General features: G+C 38.9%; 1 long non-coding RNA gene across 1 annotated transcript; it reads left to right on the forward strand.

Moving 5' to 3' along the window:
- The first annotated feature begins 2,090 nt into the window (after nucleotides 1-2,090).
- On the forward strand, nucleotides 2,091-5,084 carry LOC118493608. The gene is made up of 3 exons (XR_004895557.1): nucleotides 2,091-2,315; nucleotides 3,284-3,553; nucleotides 5,035-5,084. It is a non-coding gene; the product is annotated as an uncharacterized LOC118493608 (long non-coding RNA).
- Nucleotides 5,085-23,706: the final 18,622 nt, after the last annotated feature.

Below are 23,706 nucleotides of genomic sequence, written 5' to 3' on the forward strand. Positions count from 1 at the left end.
TATGGGGGCTGATGTGCCCGTGAATGGTGTACAATTCAGTTTAATTGAATTTGTAGAGTGAAGTCAGGTTATTTGGGACACTTTTTTTGGTAGATTTAATAAAAAAAAACATTTCTGGTGTTATATCATTTCTGTTTTAGCTCCAGTACTCAACATGCCACGTGGCTTAGCATGCAAGTTCTGCATGGGACCAGTGACTGTGCCCCAATGCTATTAATCAAAATGATTATTTCATGTGCTGTAAAGCAGCAACAATGCAATAACATGCTTAGCCATTACCAATCACCCTCTCTATTGATGGCTTTAACCTGAAACTATCTTCAGATCTAAAAAGAAAAAACAGTCTCCTCTTCAAATTTACAATCATCACTGTCACTATTATGAAATGGGAAACTTCATCTGAAGTCAGGAGTGCAAGATAAAAAAAAACACATACAAATGTACAAATTACAAGGATGTGGGCAACCTTTCATGGCGCAGCCATGGCAACGTAGCACATACAGTGGTGCATATGTGCGCTGCAACTGTAAATGCACGGCGCAACACGTTTGCAATGCATTTATAACATATTCCCTCAGATGCGAATATGTATCGCTAATAGATTTAATACTGACTATTAGAGGACTCTCAAATAAGTTGATTAGCAGTGTTGGAACGTAATAAGTACATTTACTCCAGTACTGTACTTGAGTAGAAATGTTGAGGTACTACTCCGCTACATTTCAGAGGGAAATATTCTACTTTTTACTCCAGTACATTCATCTGTTACAAGATTCCTGCACACCTCTCCGCAGAATTACAGCTATTTAAAAGAGTCAGGCCGTCTTACACCAGCAGCGGTGAGATATTTCGAGTGACAAGTAGTAGGAACAGGAAAATCAACAACAATCTCCGCAAAGGTAAGCGGCACGGCGACATCTTTGTCCACACTTCACCGATGCAATGTGACATGCAGGAAGATGAGCGCTTTTAGAAAGTGATGCAATCCGAGCAAAAGGGTCCACAAATCTCAAGATAAGTTTCCCCACTGAGCTTACCTGTGTTTGAGACCACCACAGTGGGTTTCAACCATAGAGCGACCAGCAGAACTATCTTACGGTACTCGATCATCCCCATGTTGTGCGCTACCCGGTCCGTGCGCGCTGAACGAATGACCCACCGACAGCTGTGACCCATCGAAACTGGAATTAGTGGAGCAGAGGTATGAGGGCGCTGAAAACGGCGTAAACATTAAAACATTACGTCCAGAGGTGCAAGCTGTATGATTATTCACGGTTTGTTATTGCTTCCTAAGGAGAACGAGTAAACCGCTGGTGACCATATTAACCACCTCTGGCATAGTAACATATGTTTATCTGAAGGTAAATCAAATATATTAAGGTACATTTTCTCTGAAATGTTTCTAAACATGTATTTCTTTAATTGTGACTGCATGCACGAGTTACATTTGTAATAGCCTACCTAAAACCTTACACTAGACCTACATTTAAAACTTAAAATAATCATATTCTACTGTAAAGAAAAGAAAGGACTAAATATGTAATGGACCAGCACATTGGGTAAGTTGTCAGAATATGTGACCCCACTGTAACTGCTAATAAAGGAGTTAAACTTCAAAACATTGTCTGGGGTAGTTATGTCATCCCTTCACACTATTCTGGACACGTTTTCTTATTTATATCATTTCTCATTTCAGAGAGAAATATTGTACTTTTTACTCCACTACATTCATCTGTTACAGCTTTAGTTACTAGTTACTTTACACGTTAAGATTCCTGCACACAAAACACATGTAGTTTATAAAATCTGATGTTTTATTATGAATGAAATTAGCCAACAATATAACGGCCTACAAGTCCAGCTGACATGATTAGACCATTAAATACACAACTGGTTGGATCCTTTACACTTTCTAAAACTTTGATTTACTTTTAATACTTTAACTACATTTTCCTGATCATACTTACAGACTTTTACTGAAGTAACATTTTTAATGCAGGACTTTGACTTGTAACAGAGTATTTTTACAGTGTGGTATCAGTACTTTTACTCAAGTACAGGATCTGTATTCTTCTTCCACCTCTGATCCTAACATATGTGTTTGGATGCTCCAGGTGGGACGGAGCTTCATGACCTTTCCTGCATGTGAAACAAACAAAGAGCTCATTTGCATTTGCATTTGTTTTTTTGTGAGACGTACAACGTTTTCCATTGAGCTCAGGATGTGGATAAACTGTTAAAACTGAACTGAAACTGAACAGAACAAGGACGACGTCGACACAGGATGGAGCTCAGCTCACTCTGCCTGATAGTTTGTAAGAAATCTCACTTCTTTCAATCATTTCAATAGATGTACTTTTCTTTCTTTTTCTGGTTTTCCTTTGTTCATTCAACCATTGCATGTTGTTTCATGTTGTTTCAGAGTTAGATTAGATTAGATTCAGCTTTATTTGCAAGTACCGAGTCCACAAAATGGAGTCTAGCATCTTTGCGGAAGTGAAAGAAAATCGTCAAGTTCAGAGTGTAACAGGAAGGGAAAGCTCTGAATGAGATAAGATATAAACAGTATGAACAAAAAGATATTTAGTGCAGGTGTAAGTACAAGTAAAAGCAGGAGATAGGAAGCCAGTTTCAGTTAGCCTAATATCTGGTTTGATTTGCATTGAGAGATGATCTCATGGAAAGTACCCCATGGGGGGGGGGCTATTTTAATTCGAAAGGCCAAGGGAACTTTATCAGGATGCATAGTATCCTGGATCCATGAAATAACTGGCCTTTAAAAATAAAAATCTGCCTGCCTCTATGGGAATTTAACATAGGGGTGTACTTACTTATGCCCCCTGTATTTTAAGGAAGAACATTTATTTATTTAAGATACATCATTCATTCTTTCACAAAGAAAATTGGTGTCCTTAAAGTTTGGATTTTTCCTATTTTTTTTTAATTAAGGCATTAAGATCAATTTCCTAAAGATGATTTTTTTTATTCTTCTTTTTAGTCAACTTTAGCATGGGTGTATTCACTTTTGCTGAGCACTGTACGTAGGTCTTACATTTCATTCATAAAGGTCTTAAATTTGACTTGTTGAAAGCTGCAGAAACTGTTATGTAAAGGAAATTATAATAGGTTTTTGGGGGGGTTGCACTGGCTGCCCTCCCCTCCACCCCCCCTGTAAATTACACCTATGACCCTAACTGTTGTTTAATCTCATCATTAAAAACGTCCAACAAGACCAAACATACAGAAGCATTATCATGTCTGTTATTTCCCTGTTTTGAACCAGCTGCCGCCACACTGAGCATCCATCCTGATAAATCGCAGTTCTTCCAGTATGAGGACATCTCTCTGGGCTGTTCGGCGCCGGCGAACTCCAGCGGCTGGACAGTGAGAAGAAACACTTCTTTAAAGACGTTTCAGGCGTGCAAGGGTGGCTTTGGAGCCCTGCATGAGCCCTCCTGTACCCTGAAGAACGTGTACCCTGAGGACACCGGCGTGTAATGGTGTGAGTCAGAGCGGGGGGAGTGCAGCAACACCATCAGCATCACAGTGATCCGTATGTATTGGCTTGTGTTTTGTCTCACACTTGTTTTTTTTTAAATGCTCTGCTAGTTTGACAAAGGAACCATGAATCAGTGATGTATTTTGAAGAAAAGTGGCAGATGCTGCTTTGTGCTTCGTGTACACTTCTACACACGTGTTTGAGATTGTGCGTAAAAAACATCGACTTCAAAAAAACAAAAAGTCAGCATTATTGACATCAACCATTGGTTTGTGGACTACTGTGATTGTGGCTCGAAGGGATACAGCTACGGCCGGAAGTTACGCAAAATCTAGGCTAATATAATGATATAATTTGAATACTTTTACCCAGCAAACGCGTTTGTTACTCGGGAGTGTTTTAACCAACACCACGATCTTTTTCCTAAACTTAACTGGTGGTTTTGGTTCCTAAACTTAACTGTCGTCGACGTAGCTGTATCCCTCCTAGCCTCAACCTACTACTTTTTTTGATCAGGCCCACAGGAAGTGCGCTGAGCTATGAAGCTAATTTAACTTAGCGGACAACCAGTGGAATTACAACTCCCTTGTCCGTCAGGAAAATACTTTTTCCCGTAGACTTACATGGAGAAAGAGACATCTGTAAATAAGTGGATACATTTTTTTTGTTTTTTTACGCGAAATAACTCACTGTTTCACTATCAGAATTTCATCCATTCAGTCCGTTAAAATTTGGAAAGTCTAGAAGAGACGCAGGTTTAAATCATTTAATCGCCGTTTGAGTTAGCCCGTCACTACCTGATGTGAGTTGATTGCAGATGTGAGTTGCGCATATATCACTTTAGGAGGAGTGCAGATGTGAGTTACGTATGCGTCACTTTGCGACAAGAACCTGCTAACGAGAGACTTCTGTAATGTCAATACAATAAAAATGGACCTACATAACGAAGTTCGTTCACTGCTGGCTACAAGTTAGCATTCAAACACAACCAAGGCTGTCACTTGAATGGCGTTTTGAGCTAACGTTAGCAATCAAACAATCATAGATAGCTAAAACGTTTTTGAAATGATTTCCATCTTCTGTTATTGTACGTAAAGAGAAATGTTTATTATTTTATGGATTTCACACATTTCAGTCTGACACGCTGTGCCGTAAACCGTTTGAATCTGAGCATGCGCATCTCACATCTGCACCCGACTCACATCACGTAGTGACACCCCGCCAAAAAGACGTTACACATAGCCTATAACAATGAACACAAGAATACTCATTCAGTGTTAACTTACATTTCATTCATCAGTGCACATGAATATTATCCCTTCTTTGGGGATAAAGGTTGGGTTAAAAATGTGTGAAAGTATTTGCCACAGTTAGGGGGGGGGCAAGAGGGGCGGGGGTCAATGCTTGATATTAAGGGGGCACTGGCCTCTCTTGCACCCCCCAAACATTAACATCTTAGATGTAAAGATTACAGTAGGTACTACACTTATCTTCAACCACAACAACAATGATTGAATGCTGTTCTACGTTTTCAGCCGGTGTTGTGATCCTGGAGAGTCCTGCACTTCCTGTGGCGGAGGGAGACCAAGTGGTGATCCTACAGGGAGAGATACGAAGCGAATCCTGCATCCCACTTCTCCGCCGCATTCTTCAAAAACGACGTGTTCACCGGCTCCGAGCCTGCGGGGAGAGATGATCCTCCCAGCGGTGTCCAAAACTGACGAAGGCTTCTACAAGTGTGAACACCCAACGAAGGGAGAGTCCCCGCAGAGCTGGCTGGCTGTGAGAGGTGACCTTATGTTCTGCTTCCGCATCATGTGTGTGACGCTCTAGTGTTTAGTAGGGCAGAGAACTTCAATCAACAATCAGAGAATCCCGTTTTGCAGTGAAAGAAATTGAAGTGTGATGAACAAATGGAGAAATTTATATTTTTAGATAAAAAAATATGTTTTGCGGTCTTAAGTGTAAGTTAGAAAAAAAAGGTATTAAATTGCAATATATCCCAGAATAGCCAGCACTGAGGACACTGAGATCATGTCCGCTGTATTTAGTTTATGGAAATGTTTTGTCTGTAAACTGCATATTTGAAACTGTTTGAAACTTTCTTCCTCCCAGCTCAGCCTGCAGATGCTCCTCCTCCTCCTCCTCCTCCTCCTCTTCTGATGATACATCTGCTCCGTCCTGCTCTTCCTCTTCTACACAGCCATCCTCATACTGTGTATCTACAAGTACCGCAGGTGGGCTCGAGGTAAGAACTCCTCTGTTTTTGTTGTTGACAAAATGCATTATACAAGGAATCAGCTAAACAGCATTTTACAACAAGTAGATCCGACCAGACAATCTGATTGGAACGTGTTCAAATCAGCATGACAGAACCATAGATAGTTTTGTGTTTATATGTGCGGCAGTTATTCAGTTTTGGAAGTCCCACGGTCTCTACAAAGCTAACGTTAGCTTAAGTTAGCTGCTAACGTTTTACAGGGACAGGAAATTGTCTGTTGTTTGAAGTCCGCGGACGTTTAGTATCTAAATCTATCCATGGAAAAAAAAGAATTCTTTATTTTTATCCTAGTTATAACAGGGTAGAGCTAGCAAAGCAGTATGGTGTTTATATTTGCGGCAATTATTCAGCTCTGGAAATCCCACTAAAGTTAGCTTAAGTAGTGCTGACATCAGGACGGCCGAAAGCCTACACATCTTCCGACGAAGGCTAAAACACATCTCTTCCGACTGCACCTCGGATAAAAAATATACAGTGTGTATATATATACTTTAAGCTGCTCTTTGTAGTTTTGCTTATTGTGTGAATGCTGATTCAGCAGCATTCACAGTACTGTAATCCGATTCTTTATTCTTCCAAATTCTTTGGTCACCTATAACTTTTGCAAACATTCAGTTACAAAAACCATTGAAATATCAAAATGATTAGCCTTTTAAGCACATGGTGGGAGTTCTTCAACTTTTCCCCTGCTATTTATACTTTTTGAAATATTAAGCTTTTTTCAATTTTTATTTTACATTTAAGTCAATGGAGCAATGTCCAAAAATACTCTTTAGGCTTCTTCCTCTTTGAAATGCTACTCCTCCCACATACTTTTACCTACAGACGGCATTCAAACTTTAAACTGTTCGCAAAACCTTTAGCTATTAGAAAATGGTTTAGCTTCATGATATCTTTTACAGTTTTTGTGTTATCACTGTTTAAGTTTAGTGTTTCATTCAGGCTTTTTCTGTGCTTATAATGGAGTGTATATTGCATGACTTAGAGTGGGTGATGTTAAGCTTTAGCAATTTAGCTTTTCAGCATTCACAAGCATTTTCTGCAGGAAATGCATTTTCTAATGTACTTGAACTTACTACTTGTTGTCTGGAGTTTGCACCTTCAGGGTTGAAAGCACTTAATTGGAAGTCGCTCTTGATAAAAGTGTCAGCTAAATGACATGCAATGTAAATTGACTGGTTGACTAAACACAGAGGGACTAGAAATTATCTCAGTTGCTTTTTTTATTTTATGAATACAGTTTGATTATAACTTTTATTTTGTTGGTAACCGTTAGTCAGTGATGCGGCTAGGACCGAGGCGATTTCACTAACACCAACTTCATAAGACTAGTTTTATACTTGAAAAATATAGAACTGAAAATATACAGTATAATAACAAGGAAGGGCACTCAGAGAGAGAGGACCTCCGCCAAGGACATGCCCTTTCTCACAATGTTAACAAAAGTGAAAGATTATGTACGGATGCGCTAAAAATTTAACTGGTTCTTCCTCTGCCTGTGCTACACCCTTCCACCAAGGTTTATTAAAATCGGACAGAGAACAAACTTGCCAAGAGTCAGAGAAGATTGACACCTCCTAAATGTCTGTATGTTAAATATGTAGCTGGTGGAAGCACCCTATTAGCTTAGCTTAGCATAAAGACTGGAAACAAGGGGGGAAACAGTTAGCATATCTTTGTCAAAAAGATTGTATCTAATGCTGCTTTGGTGGAAATAAATTCTAGTAGAAAAAAATGGTTATAAATGAACTCCAATGCCTAAAAACTTTCTCTGCTCTGGTTTCTCCTGTAGCTCAAGCCGACAGAAAGAGGAGGGTTTCTGATCGTCTCACGCTGGAATAATGACTTCTTTTTCCTGCTCAGAAACGGAGGAAACAGAAGAAAAAAAAGATGAAGTGCAACAATTTATCACTGAGATTATACAGCCTCTTTATAAGATGGCCTATAGGCTAAAGTTTGTATTAATTATCCTTTTTATATAATTGTTATTTCATTTTTTATTAGCTGATGTAATGTGATGTTTCGTGTGTCATATATGTCTACATGTTTATTTATAATAATAATTAGTCTGCATGCATTGAATTATTCTGCTGCATCTTGTAAAGCCATATATGTTTAACCAGGCAAACATTCTTTTCAAACTGTTGATAAGCTTGACGTTCTGAATGTTATTTTGTGTTTTCTTAAATCATCTTTTAATGAAGAGTGTCTGTTGTACATGGCTGATCCCCACCACTGTGGCCATTTTTACTGAGAGACTGGTCAGAGAATCTGGTACAACCCAACGTGTCGGGTCAAAGTTCATGGGTAAGCCCATATTTAGTCTATATCCTTGGTGTTCCACTTAAGGGATTGCTCCGATGCTGTAGGAAATTCAGCCGGATGCATGTATTTTAGCCGATTTCCGTTTCCTTCCACTTTCTTTTTTGTTGGAATTCTAACCTGGTGGATTTCTGAGGACTATGGTTAACTGCTCCTCAGATCTCTGCAGGGTAAATCCAGACAGCTAGCTAGACTATCTGTCCTATCTGAGTTTTCTGTTGCACAACTGCGTTATTATAAATCCCACATAACTTCTAGGCAAGTCCCACCCTACGAAGCAGCTCGATTGGTTGGGGTTAGGGGTTTTACAATCCGTGGGGACGGATTTTAAACTGTGCGCAGTTTTGCAAAACTGTACACACGGTAGTTTTATTTTTCTCCCCCCTGAGCTTCAAGACAATGACCACAAGAGGGAGTTAAACCACCTTTTAACATTATTTAACATTAGAAAACTGATGGGATATCAAATATAGACTGATGTACCAAGTACATTCTATACACAGTAAACCTCTGATAATTAATATTTGCACACACAAATTTAATATCATCCTGAATTCACAAATCTGTTATTTATTATTGCAGGTACTGCAGAAGAGCCCATTTTTAAATAACTATAACCCAGAAACAGGAGAAATTATTGATAATCTTAGTGTGCAGCAATAGAGTGGCTCCTGCTCTGATTAAAAAAAATGAGTGAAAAAACAGATTGCCCTGCTCTGCTTCCCGATTGGCTAGTACTCGTTGCCATCTGGGTCAGAGCCAATTAGAAGCAGGATGTGGGTGGGAAAAAACTCTGCTGTCACCTGTGTGTATGGGGAAAGGGGAGGGACAGAGGGAACAGGCAAGACAAACTCCTACGTTTAATTAACATATAGAAAATATCTGCTTGATAACTTATTATGGAGCTGGGAACAAGCCCAAATAAGCAACTACACTTTAGAAATAAGCCCAAAAAAAACGCGACCCGCGACTACCAATATTTGTAGGCGACTTTACAGAAAAACAAGCCCAAAGTCACTTATAATAAGTGGACTTGGCAACACTGGATGCAATAACATGTTTAGCATTACCAATCACCCTCTCTATTGAAGGCTTTAACCTAAAACTATCTTCAGCTCTAAAAAGAAATCAAATTTACAATCATCACTGTCACTTTATTATGCCAAATGGGAAATTTCATCTGCAGTCAGGAATGCAAGATAAAAAAAAACACATACAAATGTACAAATTACAAGACATCAATACAATCACAAAAGGACAAAAATGTTACCTGTACGTAATATTTATTGTACATCACAATTTTACACCACAGGAAATTGACTTCCTACCTCCCTCAGCTTTACGCTGTTCCATTCCTCAGACAGTATAAATACAAAAATAAGGTTCATTCGGACAATATAAATACATTTCAGTAAAAAAAATACATTAAAAAAATAGGTCTGTTCACATTTCTAGTTCCTAAACAGCGTGTCACAGGCAACTTTGGTCAGTAACTGGACTCGTACTGTTCATGTGAAAATAGCAAAAATACAATGTTTTAAAACTTTGACACAGATGTTTAAGGGGCACTCCAGCAATTCAGAATTGGACTTTCTTTACATTCTTTAAATTCTCAAAAAAATTCTACAGCTTTTTCATACTTTTTCATAAAATCTCACACTCCGTAGGCCCTTTTAGGCTACAGCGTAGAGCCTACGTGCTACTATAAATCTGCCTTTAATATAGTCCTATATATATTTATCTTTATTTATCTGTAGTTAATTGTTATTTTATTGATTTGTTTACTTTTTGTTTACTTCCTATATTTAGCTAAAAGTGTATTGTTATTGTTATACTGTATTTTCTATACTGTATTTGTTTATACCTCTAAGTCTAAGTCTAAGATCGGGGGAGTGCCCTGGGTGGGTCGTTGTGATCCACTGGAGCATCTGGGTCGTTGTCAGCCACTGGAGCATCTGGGTCGTTGTGATCCACTGGAGCATCTGGGTCGTTGTGATCCACTGGAGCATCTGGGTTGTTGTCAGCCACTGGAGCATCTGGATTGTTGTCAGCCACCGAAGCATCTGGATTGTTGTCAGCCACCGGAGCATCTGGGTCGTTGTGATCCACTGGAGCATCTGGGTTGTTGTCAGCCACCGGAGCATCTGGGTTGTTGTCAGCCACCGGAGCATCTGGGTTGTTGTCAGCCACCGGAGCATCTGGGTTGTTGTCAGCCACCGGAGCATCTGGGTCGTTGTCAGTCACCGGAGCATCTGGGTCGTTGTCAGCCACTGGCATGGCAGAATGGCGTCATGTCCGGCTATGACTTTCACTGATTGATGGGAGCCAATCCCAACAGGCAGTCCTGTGGAGAAACAAACATTGCAATTAGACTTTCTTTTTCCATCATTTATCTTATTTTGAAAAGTATTATATTAGTACACAGTACCCAAGTTTCCATCTAAATGTATTGCAAATAGTATCCAGGAAATCAGGAAAAGAAAATGTGAAGAATTTCTATCCACTAATGTTACGCAGGGACTTGGGCGCATCAAAATCAAGGAATTGAATATCGCATTCGAAAATGACGCCCATAAACTAAAATACGTACGAATTTTCCGCACGTTCAAAAATAAATACAACTTCACGTTGTGTTAATCATGTTTACACACTGCCCCTGAAACTTTCGTCAGTCATAAAAAAAAAAATCATATAGGGTTAAATTCGCGGAAATTTGTCTTTTTTTTAATATGTGGCTCCAGTATCGACATCCTGAAGTAAACTCTGACTTGTCACAAATGACTTTGTCACCTGAAAATCATTTTTTGATCGTTATATCCACACTGTTGCTCGCAGACCGACATGCACACTTCTCCTTAGAGCTCCAAAACGAAATTGGGGTGTACGTAACCCTATTTCTGATTGCTTGAACTGATATAACTGTAACAAGACTTCGGTAAAGTTAGAAAGATATTCACAGATTCAAACTTCCGTGATCAATTACTCTATAGCGAAATGTTACTAAATCACATACGACGCACATTTCCTACCGTAGTAAGGTTAACAACGAGCTACAGACTCATTTTCATCAAAACGAGCCGTCCTCCAATAACATTTTGGAGACATGACTCTCTGCAATTATGACATATTATTATTTTTTTGGCAAAAAAAAAATCCCCCAAATTATGATTATGCTTATTTTTGGAAGAAAAAAAATTAATAAATGTATCATATATTTAATAAATATTTTTGTTGCATCTCTTTTCGGTGTTGTAGTTTGTAGACGGTCCCTAAGGTGTTGTAGTTTGTAGACGGTCCCTAAGGTGTTGTAGTTTGTAGACGGTCCCTAAGGTGTTGTAGTTTGTAGACGGTCCCTATAAGCGCTCGTCTTACTGCAGTCTCACCGCCGGCTGCTACCTGACGTGAAGAGCATTAACACACCGGCTGCAAAACTACGACCTTCTGTTTTCAAGTTGCTTCTGTTAAAGTTGGATTAGCCTACATGTATGTCATTTTAACGTTATCTGGGTCATAATAAATGGTGTGAACCCGACCGGTCGAATGATATAGTGTCTGATTCCTACGTGAGGCACACAAACAGCTGATTAAGGTTGTTTTTTTAAAAGAATGAATGAAGTTTACTTACCAGCAACGCTGTGGACAGCGAGATAAAACAGCCAAGCCTGAAGCATTAAGTCCATCGTGGCTGTCGTGTGGTATCTTAATACTGAGTTAAACATTTGTACTTATCATGGGCAAACACTTTTTATATTGCACTACATGTCATTTTAAAAGTGCTACATTTAATTTTAAAACTTTTTACATTGTACTACATGTCATTTTAAAAGTGTGCAATGTAAAAAAAATGTTTGCCCATGTATGGGCACGGAAAGGGAATGTACCACATAACGGAAGATGAGCTTTTTGGCGTTAGAAAGGTGTTGTTGGTGAGCGCGGTCTACTTGTGGAGTTAATGGCGTAAATGAAGTTTATGGTGACCGAACGTGGACAGCCGCGGCCCGAGGGATGTTTTTCCCGTTTTGTGGCAAACACACGAACACCTTAACGCGGTTTGGCTCTACGTGTGGTCGGTGTTTGGAGTTTTTAAAAAGGACGCGGACCAGACGGGACCACCCGGAAACACAGGGGACGTGTCGACAGAAGGACGGTGCAAAGCGAAGTAAGTGCAGCAAAACGCTAGCTATCTGAGGCCATGTCAATAAAAGTCAGTAATGCTAATGATTTTGTTTTTTTTGAGCGGCTTCTAACTATCTATTTTGAGAACAACCATGCCCATTATACAAACAGTTCACGGAGTACAGAAGCTCGGAAGTCAAAATAACGACAGTCTTTAAACTATGGGCCAAAAGGAAGATATGGACCTAAAGAAAGAAAACAAGCTGTCCAGAAAATGAGAACATTGAACAAGGACATGCCCGAAGGACCTTACGTCCTTTTTGTGTCCAGACTGCTCAGAGGTGGTCCATGGGCCTGGGTCAGAAAGGCCATTCAAATTGGCAGAATATAAAAAAGGAAAAAGGAAAGGCATATTCCAGGATCACTTTTTTTCATTTGCCTAGAAAAACATTTTTTATATTTATGTATGTTTGTATTTATTCATTTATTTATTAGATGTACATTGGATTTTAAGCATAACATCTATGTCCTGGTCAATATTTTAGTGGGAAAAGGCTTGTTTTGATTATTTTGCAGTTACTATTATACAGTAACATAGACAACCATTCCGCATTGATATATATATATATATATATATATATATATATATATATATATATATATATATATATATATATATATATATATACTGTATGTGGTAATGGAACAATAATGGAAGCTGTTGAAAATTGTTGATCATTTTGTCCTTTTCCTTTCAGGTTTTTGAACCACAAAATCGAAGTACTCCCAAACACAAACTGGAAGATGAAAAGGTAGGTGTTGCACACTTGGACACAAAGGAACTTTCAGGGGTGCATGGGTTGAAATTATTTCCTGACTGGAAATAATAATAATAATTACTCATAATTTATTGGGCTACAAGTTAGGGCTGGGCAAAATATCGATATTGTATCGATATCGTGATATAAGACTAGATATTGTCTTAGATTTTGGATATCGTAATATGGCATAAATGTTGTCTTTTCCTGGTTTTAAAGGCTGCATTACAGTAAAGTGATGTCATTTTCTGAACTTACCAGACTGTTCTAGCTGTTCTATTATTTGCCTTTTCCCCACTTAGACATTATGTCCACATTACTGATGATTATTTATCTAAAATCTAAGTGTGAAGATATTTTGTTGGAGCACCAATTGTCAACCCTAGAATATCGCCGCAATATCGATATCGAGGTATTTGGTCAAGAATATCATGATATCTGATATCTCCATATCGCCCTAGCTACACTGCTTTCACTACCAGGTAAAGTGCAATTTCACATTTTTTTCATTTAACTCACAAAACTGATAAAACTACTAGCAGATATTTCACTACTTATTCACATACACATTATACATTTCTATTGCTGTTTTGGAGATTTTTTTTTTCCCCCCCAATTTTGCCCACCTGGAAATACAGAAAGAGCGCACATAAGCTCAACGTTGCTACATGCCATCGGCAAAGGACCCACAGCTGCCTGTGTGAGCTTTACTTAACATCAACCAAACCGTTAAAAAAACCCACGTGAGAATGAAGTGGGGGGGTATCCACTGTCCATTCATATGTCCCACATCGTTGTGGATCCCACATAGTTACTATAGGCCTTTTATTGAAGTCGCACGGTCATCCCGAACCAATTAAAAGAACTCTGACACATTTAGTCAAATAGATGTAATGAGAGACAATGGGTTTTTTTCTAGTGGTAATCAACCAATAGGAATCTTGGCGGTATACATAATGTTTACATGATTTGACTATTGTAGGCTTGAAGGACGCCTGCTGGTTTTAAGATGTCTACGACACCCACTGGAGCCCAGAACGCCTCGGCCACTAGAAAAAGACCCGTTGTCTGTCGTTTCATCCGTTTGACTCGCTGACGAAGGCTAGACGCCAAAACGCATCCGAGTTCTTTTTAAATTGGTTCTGTATGACTTGGCCACTTCAATACAAGCATTTTAATAGTTAAAAATTAGTAGTTTGAGCTTTCGGGTTTTTCTTATTATACCTTTTCCATTCAAAAAGCAACTTAAACTAACTCAGATTTGAGTCCAGGAAGCGCTCCTTTCCACATGTTCTTAAGAAATAATTTATCTTTAAGTTGTTGATGTGATCAGAGAATTCGCTCTGATGAACTTGAAACAGAAAATAACCATATGTGTAATGTGATTTCTTTTTTTTTTTTTTTAACAAAATAATCTTTTTTTGTTCCCTCTACTACTACGTGTTACTCAAAACTACATTATAGCCTTTATCACAGAGCTAATCATTTTAATATGTTTTATCATGATGAGATATGAGATGCACCAGGACATTCATCAACCATTCAGCCAGGACAGGTAATAAGGCAGACTGTGGCAGCATGACATTTCTTGCTTTTAGTGTTGTTAGTTCAGACATTTTAATGTGTTTTTTCAGATAGTAATATATCTGATGCTGAGGATCGGGATCCACCTGAAACAAATCCAGAAAAAACTTCTTGCTACAGGTAAGTTAAAAAAAAAAAAAAGGTAATTTCCCAACAGTAAATACACAGACCTGTATTCACCAAATGTTGAGCAAGTGGACGAAGAGCCGGTGGCTGTCAATGTGAAGAACTTCCAACGCACAGCAACGCAATATGACAGCTTTTGACTATAGCACTCTAGTTTTTTCACTGTACAATAGTTCTGGTAGTATCTGGAATATCCACAAATGAAGTCACTTTTTGTCATTACAGGGAGGAGACGGACATTACGTTACCTGACATCGTAGCCAAGCTGTCGCTTCCTATTGATCATAGAAGAGTCCTCCGGTTCAACGTCTCAAGGGGCTAATGTTTGGGATGGGGCAGTCAAGAGGTTTCAAGCGTATAACATATTCTGAAATCTGTGACATGCTGGTCCAGTTTACCGATGATACTGGTGGTCTGGAAGAGGGAATTGACACTGGTGGTCCAAGACGAGAGTTTTTAACTCTACTAATGAAACGCCTGAAAGACCGGCCCATTTTTGATGGACCAGAAGGACATCGGTTCTCAGTCTACAATGCAAATGGTATGCATATGGGTTAGATGTGTATTATAGGCTACTAATGGTTGGTTAATGACATATGCTTGTATATTACAGTATATAATGCATTGTTTGTTTTAATTTTGCAAAATGAATTCATTCACAGCTGTTAGGGTCAGTTGTGCATGGAGGTCCAGGACGCCATTTCCTGTCGGAAGATCTTGTACATTATCTTCAGACTGATCTCGTGAAGTGGCGTATGTATGACACGCCAATTCGTATGCCGTTTTTGCGTGTTATCAAGACGCATAATCGCTTTTTAGCGTGTTTATCAACGGCATTCAGCCGCCATTGAATGTGAATTTTCGCCGTAGCGAGTAGTATGAAAGGACGTTAAGTCCGCGGATGGGTAAAACGCAGGACTTTCACCCAGGAGAGCCAGGATCGCGTCCCGCATGTGGCGTTTTTCAACTGTTTTTTTATCACTTTTTTTTTGTTAATTGTTTTTTTTTAAGCCTTCACCAATGTTTCTTTCCTAAACCCAACCGCTTATCGGTTTCCTAAGCGTGTGACGTTGGTCACCGTTGTGTTTTTGTGGGTTTTTTGTGTTACTAAAGCGGAGACGATGTTTACGTCCTGTATCGCATGGAGAATTTGTTTCATTCATTTATTAGTTTTTGATGGTTGTAAGATTACACCGTGCTATGTACGTCATTAAAAAAATAGGCAAGGAGATACAGTGCCTACAGTTATTGACTGGTGTGTTGATGCCCCTTTTCATGTCTTTCAGATTGAGGATGCTGCATCATTGGATGCTCTGCAAGAATGTCTGATGAGACGGCACAATGGTACAGAGAGCAGGTCGTCTGAGACATGTGGCTACTGTGGAAGAAAAAGACGTCGTGTCAGACTACCTCCAATGGTATATTATTGACCGCAACTCATCTGTAATTGACAGGTAAGATGATATTTGTAGGAGGTTTTCTTCCCTTTTATGTATTTATGTAAGAATTTTTAGTTTGAAATGCCTCATGGTCCCCATCTTTGGTTTATGCAAGCATGTATATCTGTTATCATTTTGTACCTTATTGTAGAGCTGGGCAAAATATCGATATTATATCGATATCGTGATATAAGACTAGATATCGTCTTAGATTTTGGATATCGTAATATGGCATAAATGTTGTCTTTTCCTGGTTTTAAAGGCTGCATTACAGTAAAGTGATGTTCTTTTCTGAACTTACCAGACTGTTTGCCTTAGTCATTATGTCCACATTACTGATGATTATTTATCAAAAATCTCATTGTGTAAATATTTTGTGAAAGCGCCACTAGTCAACCCTACAATATCGTTGCGGTATCGATATCGAGGTATGTGGTCAAAAATATCGTGATATTTGATTTTCTCCATGTCGCCCAGCCCTAGCTTAGTGTATTTCAACTGATATGTGATGTCGCTTCATCCTGTGTCATTAAGTCTGCACACCTTATCGATTCAATTTAAAATAGATATTAATCTTTTTCCTCGTCCATCTACACACAGTACATCATAATGACAGAGCAAAAACAGAAATTAGACCTCAGGTTTCTCCTCCTGACTAACTCCTCCAGTTACCCCTTAAAGTGATCCATCCACCTCTGCTGCACATCTGGCAGCACAGTGCTGGTGTGAGGCTCACTTGATCCATCAAACCCTTGATGACTTGCTGCTGTTTATCCAACCACCTGCTCCATACTGTACCAGTGTCAGTTACATCTGAATCTATTCCTGCCCTCAGTTCTCACAGAGATCCATTCACATGCAGAGAGGTTTTAGTATCTCTTGTAAGTGTCCCTGAAAATCAGATATAAAGAGTGTGGTGATGTTGATGGGTGTGTAAATGGTTATATAGGCTATAATATATAATATAAAATCAGATATAAAGAGTGTGGTGATGTTGATGGGTGTGTAAATGGTTATATAGGCTATAATATATAATATAAAATCAAATATAAAGAGAGTGGTGATGTTGATGGGTGTGTAAATGGTTATATAGGCTATAATATATAATATAAAATCAGATATAAAGAGTGTGGTGATGTTGATGGGTGTGTAAATGGTTATATAGGCTATAATATATAATATAAAATCAAATATAAAGAGTGTGGTGATGTTGATGGGTGTGTAAATGGTTATATAGGCTATAATATATAATATAAAATCAGATATAAAGAGTGTGTTGATGGGTGTGTAAATGGTTATATAGGCTATAATTTATAATATAAAATCAGATATAAAGAGTGTGTTGATGGGTGTGTAAATGGTTATATAGGCTATAATATATAATATAAAATCAGATATAAAGAGTGCGGTGATGTTGATGGGTGTGTAAAGAGTTATATAGGCTATAATATAAAATCAAATATAAAGAGTGTGGTGATGTTGATGGGTGTGTAAATGGTTATACAGGTTATAATATAGAATATAAAATCAGATATAAAGAGTGTGGTGGTGTTGATGGGTGTGTAAAGCCTGTAGCTTCATACATGAGGAATCCAGGCTGGAATGACTTCCACAGGTGCTTCAACAGCGTACTGAGAAAAGGCTTCATTAACTTATGCCAATGTGATATTTCAGTTTTTTATTTTTATTAAATTTGCTACAATTTCTAAAAAAAACCTGTTTTTGCCTTGTCATTACGATGTACTGTGTGTAGACTGACGATGAAAAAGATGAATATTACTATTTTAAATTAAATCTATAACGCAACAAAGTTTTGAAAGAGTGCATGGGGTGTGTAGACTAGGACTGCAACTAACGATTATTTTCATAGTCGATTAATCTGTCGATTATTTTCAAAATCAAAATAGTTGGCGATTAATTTAATAGTTGACAACTAATCGATTAATCGATTCATTGTTGCACCTCTAGTGTAGACTTTCTGAAGGCACCGTAGAGGTGCTCAAGCCACCCAGCCGTCCGTGTCATTCCAGTCTTTTGTTTCTGGGTTTAATACTTCCAGTTTGTAACAATTAACTTTTGATGTGCAACGCAAAAATAGGGTTCTTTAAATCCATTTTCATCACAACCACTTTTTTTTTCCCCCAAATGTATGTTTGTTAAGGTGGATAGTAATTGTAGAGAAGAGAATATTCAATAGTTTTCTTTAGATAATGTAAATTCAGTTGGCACTACACAGCAACAAATGTTGAAACAATGTTTGTGTTCACTCGGTAGATTCAGAGACGGTCTTTCAACCCTGGAGTTTGTGACTGCACTACAGCAACACCCTACTTTGCTGGCTCCTGTCCTGTGCCACTCTGAAAAAGCCTTTTGAACTTGAGACTCTTCAAACCTGACCTCAGTCCTTCGGGGAGTAATCGAAGACTTAAAGAAAGTCAAACCATGGCCTACTGGGCAGACTATCTCCTTGATTGTGAAGGTTTGTTAGTTGATGTGTTTTTTTTTTTTTTAGAACTCGTTAAAAAAATACATGGCAATGATGTATCTGAATAGTTTTTCCTTTGCAGAAGGCGAGGCTGCTGTGTCTGTGGAAGATGTTTTGATGTTTGCTACTGGGCTGTCTTCACTTCCCCCAATCTGGCTTGGAACCACAGCCACTGCGTTCCCAATGGCAAATACATGTTCAAACTCCTTGAGATTACCACTTCTATACTCATACACTTTGTTTAAGTCACAAATGGACTTTGGAATTAAAAGTAGTCCAGGATTTGGCTGTTTCTAAGCTATGTGATGGATGATCCCTAGAGTTAAGACTCTTTAAAAGTTGTTGTTAAAGGTGCACTTTAAAGTGCAGTTGCCAAAGTTGTTTTTTTATATTTTTTTTTTTCTCACAATTAACATTTTGAAAATGTTTTAGATCCCTTTGAGTCACTGTTTTAGATAAAGAAACAAGTACTTGAAGTTTTTGTTTTCTATACTACAAAAATGTAATAAATACTCATTACTATTTCTGATTCATTTACTTCGCACTTACAAACAATAAAGCTGTAGGTGACAGATTCATAAACATTGTGTTCAGACAGACAGCTCAGTGTTCCACCACTACAAAATCCCCTCCCCTTTTTGATCATTTCATAGCTGAGCCATTTCTTTTAGTTTCATGTACAGTTCTGATGATTCCACAGACTCACACACTCATCCAAGTCCTTCTGAATAACCTCACCAAAGCAATATCTCAATAGGGACTGAGGCTCACGACTCCCGTTGAAGTATCCGGCATCTCTAAGGTCTGCAAATAACTCCATCCAGAACTGAGACCTATAGAAATGGATACACATTTTAGTTATACTTTTAAGTATATACACATATGTTATGAATAATAAAATCAAAGGTTAGTCATTATGAAATTTATGGTCCGTGCATCTTTTGGTCATTTGATTTTCTTTTCAGGAACAACTACTTTTCCTGACGGGGACAGGATTTGTTTTACATTTTTTATTGATCTTTATTGTGCTCGTTTTTTGTTTTTCATTACTCGTTCCTGAGAAGAAAGTCGAATGACCAAAAGCTGCAATGAACCTTTATGACAGAGGTGCCCAAATTCTTTCATATGAAGGGCCAAAATGTATCTGGATGGAAGGCCACGGGCCAAAAATAAATGTCGATGTTGAAGAATACTGTAATTCTTGCCATTCTCCATAGATAAAATGTACATATGTAATTTAAATGGGAAGTTTACCAGCACTGTGCGTTACATTGCCGTTAAACTCAGATTACGTACTTTTTAACTGCACAAAATGTACGTTTCGTAGTCATTACTTTTAAAATAAGGAGAATAAGCATGAATATGTCAAATCCATGGCGGGCCAAAACAAAGAGCATGGGCCAAACTTGGCCCGCGGGCCCCGAATTGGGCGGCCTTGCTTTATGAGGACCACTCACCTCCCCTTTCTAAATATAGACCAATTCAATTTTATTTATAGTATCAAATCAGACCACCAGGACTCAATACGCTGATTATTTATAGATGAGGCGTACATGTGGCTGGACGCTACACTGTAGTCACAGTAGTAGTCACTGTGATGGTGGCGTAGGGTACCTTGAATTGCAGCCATTATGCCGTTCTCAGTGCCTCAATCAGTCCTCGGTCTCATGGGGATGACATCGAGGTTTCGTACACATGACATGAAATATTGAGCAATCACTGTTGGGTTATTATTCGTTGGTCCACATTCAAGCCACAGTACTTTACGTGAAAACCCATCTATGCATCCAGAAATGGTCAAACCGAATGGCTTAAGTTTATCATAACCGTCTTGCGTGCCACATATAGTTAGGTCCCATTGAGTGGTAGGTTCTTCTTGTGAACCTTCTGCGTGCTCTGCTCTCACACCCTCGAGGATTAAGCTCCCAAATCCATCACATCATCTCTCTTCACTCGAAGATTGTACTTCTGTTTAAGTACCTGCCACATCGTGCGGTAGCCAAATAGTTGTCCAGGTCCACGCAGTTCCAATCTGATGGCGTCACTCACGGCGTTTGGAGAGGAATAATCCTTTCTGCGGTACAACCCGGCTTCATTCAGTTTACTTTTAAGAGTCCTCGTGCTGATGTCTACGCCGTGTAGACTTGACATCATGTCCACGATTACAGCGTACGAGTGGCCCTCGTTAAAATATTGAACGCAGTGATGCAGTATGTCTTGTTAATTTGTTTTCTATAATGTACATTTTGACATGTCATAGTAGGAAGCACAGGTGTATTCAGAACCATTAATGATGGCTGCATTCCACTTAGGAGAGGTCCTGGTATTGTGCATGCTGACTCACTGAACTAGCTCACTGGGACACTTGATGGAACTGAGCCATCGTTAAGGTTATCAATTTCAGCTGTGCTTCTCCTACTATGACAAGTCAAAATGACTGCCGTGAAAAAGGTCCATCAACCCAAATAAACCCAGAATTGTTAAGTGTGTGAGTGATGTGTGAACCAGGGAGGGGGTCCCGTCTCCCTGAGGTGACTGCTGATGACTCTCACCTGTATCAGGAGGATCACGGTGGGATAAAAGTGCGTGTTGAACAGCCGGACGGCGCTTAGAGAGAGTGAACTGTGACAGTCCGTGGCTGTGGTACTCGGAGAGGAAAGAACACCGGCTCCACAGGAGTCTTGTCACCAAAAAAGTTTGAACACAGTTTCATATTTAATGTTTATATATGGTCTTGTTAAGAGTTGGTAGAAATAACCGGCCTACGGTTTGGAGTGGTCCTTAGTTAATGAGTGCTGTGCACTTTGATACTGGCCTTAAATAATGAGTATGTGTGTTTGAGTGTTACTGACTGCTGTGGGTTGAATTGACTGGGCTTTAAATGTGTGCACTACTGCTTTTTAATGTGTGTGTGTGTGTGTGTGTGTGTGTGTGTGTGTGTGTGTGTGCGCGCGCGTGCTCATACGGGGGCTGAATGTACTGAATGGCGTACAATTCAGTTTAATTGAATTTGTAGGACGAAGTCAGGTTATTTGGCACTTTTTTTTGGTAGATTTAATAAAAAAAAACATTTCTGGTGTTATACCCTATCTTCAGCTCTAAAAAGAAAAAAACAGTCTCCTCTTCAAATTTACAATCATCACTGCCACTTTATTATAAAATGGGAAACTTCATTTGCAGTCAGGAATGCAAGATAAAAAAAACACATACAAATGTACAAATTACAAGACATCAATACAAAAATGTTACCTGTATGTAATATATACTGTGTATCACAATTTTACACCACAGGAGCAATATGTACAAAAGAATTCGACTTCACACCTCCCTCAGCTTTACGCTGTTCCATTCACATTACAAAAGTAGGGTACATTCAGACAATATAAATACATTTCAGTAAAACAAATACATTAAAAAAATAGGTCCCTTCACATTTCTAGTTACTAAACAGGCAACTTTGGTCAGTAACTGGACTCGTACTGTTCATGTGCATAACTATGAGCCTTTAAAAGCCAGAGCAAATGATTTCATAGAAATGCTGCTTGTGCAGGTAGCAGCCATTCCTGGTTTTTGTGCCAATCAACAATTAAAATGGGCTAGCAACATGGCCGTGTTACTTCCTAGTGTGCGAAATAACACGGCCTTGCCCTCAGAAAGCTGAGTTTGTTCTAAACATTTTGATAAGAAACACATTGGTATCAGGTTATAATCTAATGCACTTAAAAGGTGAATTTAAGAAGATATGTAAAACTCAAGAACATGCCCTCAGACCCCAGAGAGGTTAACAACAGAACTTGAGATGTAGTGCAATAGTGTTTTTGCCTTTTATAATGCTAGCTGGTTGTCCTTTCTCAGCGACATTTCACATGCTCAAGGCTGCCACGTGCGTCTGTGTGAGACGGTATTTGGCGCCCTGAAACTTAATTGGAACTTGATCTGGATTTTGTAGTTAAGGGGGTGAGTATTTGATACAAAAATACAATGTTTGAAACTTTGACACAGATGTTTAAGGGGCACTCCAGCGATTCAGTATTGCACTTTCTTTACATTCTCATGACGTAACATCAAGAAATTCTACAGCTTTTTCATAAAATCTCACACTCCGTAGGCCCTTTTAGGCTACAGCATAGAGCCTACACCCTACGTGCTACTATAAATCGGCCTTTAAAATCGGGGCAGTGCCCCTTTATAAATGTAATATGACTTTTAAAGTGTTTAGCACATTGCACATATTCTGGGTTCTTTACGTAATTATTGCGGTTGCGCCTCGAAACTTCTTTGGCAACGAGGTCAAAGTTGAAATAATCCAAACGTTAAGCGCAGCACTTGGCTGAAACTTCGAGCACCTTCCTTCGAGTTTCTCCACCGCTCTCCCTAATAATAAAACAAAAAGGCACAGCCAGCGCAGAGCAGTTTGATCGCGGATCATGTGCAGGCGGCTTTACTCACCAATTATATGGGCAAATTCCTTGTAATTCCTAACGCTGGGCAGTGTGGCCTAAAACTCCTAGAGGTGTAGCTGCTGTTCATACGGTCCAGCCGTAGTGAGAACTTACTTGAAATGAGCCTGTTTCTGATTCTGAGGATGATTGGCTACGACTGTTTTACATGTTTTGACAGTTATAGCAGGGCAGTGAAATAATATTTACCTGAGCTTGTTTTACTGGAATGTAATAAAAAAGTACTTTTGGCAGGTAAAGCCTAACATACACTGGAATACTTTGAACAGACTTTGAGAAAACTGACATCATCTCACATCTAACGTTAAAGACATAATAGCAGACGACTGCGGTATGCAGTATCTACTGAATATTCTTCGAATATAAAAAAAAAAAAAATTTGAATGGTATTATAGAGGAAGACTGACAGCTCTAATATACATGTTATAATTTATTTATAAGACTGTCAAAGAGAGACGGGTATCTTTCTGCCCTTTCAGTCGCTGCTCTCCCTCTCCTTTGCCTGCTCCGTGGCCGCGGTCAGCAGCTTGTTACGCCCGCCATCTCTTGTGAAGCATTATAAATTTCGAAAAACCA

This window comes from Sander lucioperca, chromosome 17 (genome assembly GCF_008315115.2).
Source record: "Sander lucioperca isolate FBNREF2018 chromosome 17, SLUC_FBN_1.2, whole genome shotgun sequence".
Taxonomy (NCBI): Eukaryota; Metazoa; Chordata; class Actinopteri; order Perciformes; family Percidae; genus Sander; species Sander lucioperca.